Consider the following 5,439-nt stretch of genomic DNA (forward strand, 5'->3'; position numbering starts at 1 on the left):
GACAAGGACAAGTATTTGCCATTGTTATTACTTTTAATTTATATAGCTCCAACATATTCAGGAGCACCGTACAAAGGGGAACTCCACCCAAACACAACTTTAGCTTTTTAAACAGTAAACATATTTTCAAGCATTATACACCAATTAAAAAATATGCAGCCCGTTTATGATTTTTATGCAATAATATCGTCTGGAACAGTTCTCTAAGCCCCGCCCCCTGTTGATCTGGCTGATGTATCATTGCTTTATTGATGGGGGAGTGATTGGCTACCCACATTCCTCCCCACTCTACTTTGGGGAGACACCATTAGGACATACAGGGTTGGACTGGGCCACTGGGACACCAGGAAAAAACCCGGTGGGCCCCAACAGCCCAGACCCGACCCTTGCCGGTGCTCCCCCAGTTGGGTGGGGGCCCCTGCGGGGGTTAGGGGGTGCAGCAGGGGCCGCTAGGGGGTGTGGGGGACGTGGCTGGTGGGGGCATCTGCAGGGCAGCCCCGGTGGGCCCTGCACCCCCCAAGTCCAACACTGAGGACATGTCCACTGTTCATTTGTGAAAAAGACAACACCAGAGAGGGATGAGAGAAGTTACCAAATTGTAGGGCTGGCCCAAATTGGAGGGGGGAGAAGCAGTGACAGGGGGACTCTGAAGGCTAAATATAGTGAAATTAACAGTTAAAGATATAGCTGCCTATATAGCATTTCAAGGGTAAGAAGAAATAAGATGATCGGTACAAGGTCCACCTCGCCGAGAGCAGCACTTACTGAATTTCATTTCATGCATTAGTTGAAAGTTCACTCCGGCATTTTTAACTCTAGGCGCTATTTATGCATCAAGGTAGTAAAACTGGTCAAAGTTTGCAGACTTCAACAGATTTGTTTCTATCCGATAGGGCAGCCTAAGTACTTGGCCAACTTACACTGGTGACATATAACTATTTTTTTAACAGAAGTAAACAAAGGTGAAAAAATAGCTTTTTATTTATCCATTATTTCAGTTCCTCACATGAAGGTTTGTCAGTGCAACTGGTGGTGCAACACAGCAATCATGGTTGTTATGGGGTACTTTTTGTTTCTAAATTACACTGTTACATAGCAAATAATTCACTGTAATATTGGTGTGTAGGCGCCATCTCAGTGCATTGTGCCTGAGTCTGAGCTTTCAGAAGGAGCCAGCGCTACACATTAGAACTGCTTTCAGCTAACCTATTGTTTCTCCTACTCCCATGTAACTGGAGGAGTCCCAAGCCGGACTTGGATTTCTTACTATTGAGTGCTATTCTGATATCTACTGGGAGCTGCTATCTTGATCCCTTCCCATTGTTCTGCTGATTGGCTGCTTGGGGTGAGGGGGGGGGGGGGAATATACCTATCACTGTAATATGTTCCTTCAAAAAGTATGAATACATTTTTATATGCTGAAATCCAGCTGCAAAATAGTTCTTCTCTTTCGGCATCATTTGAAATCCAAGCAGGGGAGGAGGGACTAAAACATTGATGTTGTAAAAACTTCTCCACGGCTTACAGACAGCATGCAGGAACTACATAACCCACAATGCATTGCACTGTGATGTTCATTTTCTTATTGAAATCACGTGTGCAGGGAATTGTGGGATTGGGAGGATGCAGGCTGAAGGCAGGCTGGGGACAGTCAATTACTGTTATATTTTATTTGAGTCTCAAAGTAGTCAGCCAGATCAGCAGGGGAACAGGGGCGGGGCTTAGGGAACTTTTTCAAACCATACTATTACATTAAAAGTCACAAAAATTGTGTATATTGTAAAGTTGCTTGAAATTATGTTTACTTTTTAAAAAGCTTTGTGTTTGGGTGGAGTTCCCCTTTAAGGGCTCTGGCACACGGGGAGATTAGTCGCCCGCAACAAATCTCCCTTGTCACGGGCAACTAATCTCCCCGAGTTGCCATGACCCGCCATCCCACCGACGACCATGTAAGTCGCCGGCAGGATGGCACACGCGGCAGCGCGATTTTGCGCAAATCGCCGAAAAAGACTCGCGAGTCTTTTCCGGCGATTTCCCAAAATCGCCCCGCTGCGTCTGCCATCCCACCGGCAACTTACATTGTCGCCGATGGGATGGCAGGGGAAGGCAACTCGGGGAGATTAGTCGCCCGCAAACAGGGAGTTTTGCCGCGGGCGACTAATCTCCCCGTGTGCCAGAGCCCTAACTTCCTGGAACACAAAGTGATCACGTGCATCTTTACTGTGCCTGTCACACCCCTGCCCCACTGCTTTGAATGTAATCGGAGGACTTTAGGTGACAATTGCATTTCAATAGAAAAAGTAAGTTAGGTGTCGGTTGTTAACGCTCTTCGCAGTCACATATCAATAAAGCGGCCAAGGTGCTCCCAGGCTTTGTTGGATTGGCTGTTGGAAATCTCCTCAGTGGGAAGATGTGGCACTTTGTCTCTAGTTGTATGAAATAATCTATACATGAAAATGATTGTGCATCCTAATCTGAATGGCATGTTCTTGCAATAAAATTCTCAAAAAACATGACTGGAAAAAAAACCTGTAATGGCCAACCTTCCATTGGCTTCTCGACAGGATGGCAAGATTTTAATTTTATATTCATATCCATACAACAGAGCACTTACCAACACCTTAGGTAAAGTAGCGATGTGTGGGACAGCAATTCATTCATCTGAATCAGCTTAAACCCACCCCATTTCTGCTCCAACCTGGCCTGCTGGCTTAATTGTTGTTCCCAACCTACTGGTTTTAGGCCATCCCACACACCTCTATGGTAAACGTCCCATATACCACTGCCCTAACCACTATGTTATGCCTGTCTTCTCCTCCATTTAGGGATGAAACCAAGTGAAAAACTTGAAACTGGATTACCTAATCTAAACAACCATCATCATCATTTATTTATATAGCGCCAGCAAATTACGCAGCGCTTCGCAATTAATTCAAATAAACAAAGGGTATACAGAGTAACAACAGGATCAGAGGGTCCTGCTCGCAAGAGCTTACAATCTACAGCGGTTTGGGGTACATTGAAACAGAAGGTATGTGGATACTGATGGATGATACATATATAAATGTCTTAGTTTAGATACATTGAATATTCTTCCCTAAACAGATGGGTCTTTAGGGAGCGTTTTAAAATTTGGAAGGGAGAGTCTGATGGGTCGGGGCAGAGAGTTCCAGACAGTGTCGGACTGGGACCCCAGGGGCCCACCAGAAAACCTTAGACCATGGGCCCACTCTCCATACTATTTTATTCTCCTTTCCTCACCCAACCTCTTTATTCTCCTAGTCTCTTTTATTTACATGCTAGCATCTATTCTTCCATCTATTTCTTCTCTTTCTTCCCATTCAGAAATTGGCAATAACCATGAAACAGGCCAAATGGTCAGGAGCAGGAGGGCCCCCTGACACCTGGGCCCACTGGGAGTTTTCCTGGTATCCTGGTGGGCCAGTCCGACACTGGTTCCAGAGATAGGCAGAAGCCATGTAGGTTGCGTGGAGGAGGGTATTTTGTAGGGATGCATGGAATCCAGGATCCAGTTTGCGATTTGGCCAAGATTCTGCCTTTTTTGGCAGGATTTGGCGAATCCAAATCCTAAAAATCATGTGACTTTAACCTTAACTAACCTAATTCTAATTAGGATTGGCCCAAATCTTTTACATAGGGGTCAGCCAAATCCGAAAAAAGTGGATTCAATGCATCCCTAGTATTTTGTGATTTGAGCTGAGATGTAGGGAGGGGCTTCATTAGTAAGGGCCTTATACATAAGTGTTAGTAAGTGGAATTTGATTCTAGAGGAGATTGGGAGCCAGAGAAGAGATATGCATAAAGGAGCGACAGATGTGGAACGACAAGATAGATGAATTAGTCTGGCAGCAGCATTTAGAACAGATTGGAGTTGGGAAAGGTGATGTTGTGGAAAGCCTGTAGGTAACAGTAGTCAAGGCGGGAAATGATAAGAGGCTGGATTAGTGTTTAAGTTGGGTGTAAACTGAGGTAGGACAATAAACTTTTCTTCTGATTGTCCAAAGACAGCGATGTCCAAGATTTTTCATTCCGTGGGCAAATTATGAGTTCTTTCACAGGAAGGGAGGAGGCTGGAAATCAGGTCTGGTGGGGATCTTAGACATGCCAGGGGTCATAAAAATCTCTTGGAGGGCCACATCTGCCCCCGGGAGTCCACTTGGACAGCCCTGTTTTAAAAATACAGCCTCAGAAATCATCTGTATTGTATAAATGAATTTATTCTACGATCCCGTCTCCCTCGATTGCTGTAAACACCCCATGAACCACTTTTAAAAGGAAAGACTCAAGTTCACAAAAGTGCAGTTGCCAATAGCAACTACTCAGGAATTAGGTTTGAACACAAGTTGATAAATGGAAGGAAAGACCTACCCTAAGGAGGACAAGATCTTTTGTTCCCTCCGTGTTCTTTAGGGCTGAATCGTCAGATATGGAGGTAGAAACAATAGGAATTCTACCTCCACCTGTCGATTCATCCCTAAATGCAGATTATGCTCCCGTTGATCAAAATCTTTTGTCCCGTCCAATCAACAAAACAACCGATATCCGAAGCTTTTGTGTTATCAGTCGTCTCATCATTCTGCCTTACACCCACCGAATATCGTACAAACCAAGGTTTCCTACGATAATATTGGGGCGTGTATGGCCGGCTCTAACGGCCTGTGTATGTATCTACTGGGCATTGGCTCTACCAGCAGGTCTGCACAGGCTCATGTTATGATTCCATCAATGGCCCCGGGGCCTGTTTTTGCCCAACACGTGGGCGGCTTAAGAGCAGTCACCATTATTTTTCCTGCCTCACAATGTTGCCTCTTCCATAGTCCCCAGTGAAACAGCGCCCACTGCTGGACAGGCAGTAGAATGCTTTTTTTGCTTATTCAAGGATAGTTAGGAACATAAAATAAGTTACACAAAGCTATCCATTATTGGTGAAACACAAGGAGCCTGTTATGCTGATGCCACTTTACACACACCCACCAGATTTTTTACTGAGCCCCATGAATCTGGCAGTGCCAGGCTCTGGTAAGATTAAGCTCCTTTATCCAACACTCTTAGCTAACTACACCCTGCCCCCCAGCTCCCAACGCTACCCAGCCGGACCCTCCAGCAAGCAGCATTCTCTCATTATCAGCACAAGGGTTCGCCACAAATAGCATAGTTGATGCCTAGCAACACAAGCACCGCCACCTGCCAAACAAAGCGATCCCATTGGCCACATTCCCGCCTGATCAGACCCTTCCCTACAATTGGTCCGGTTGACGTCAATCAAACTGTTCACACTATTGTTACCCACCCTTTGCACCTTTTACCCTCGTCTTCCTATCAAACAGCTTTGGCGCGCTGATTGGTTGCCAGCGCCACTGAAACGCCAGTTTGGTCTATTCGGGTCGTTGATTGGTCGGATGCTCTGTGTGTCATTCT

Source organism: Xenopus tropicalis, chromosome 3, assembly GCF_000004195.4.
Source record: "Xenopus tropicalis strain Nigerian chromosome 3, UCB_Xtro_10.0, whole genome shotgun sequence".
NCBI classification, from domain to species: Eukaryota; Metazoa; Chordata; class Amphibia; order Anura; family Pipidae; genus Xenopus; species Xenopus tropicalis.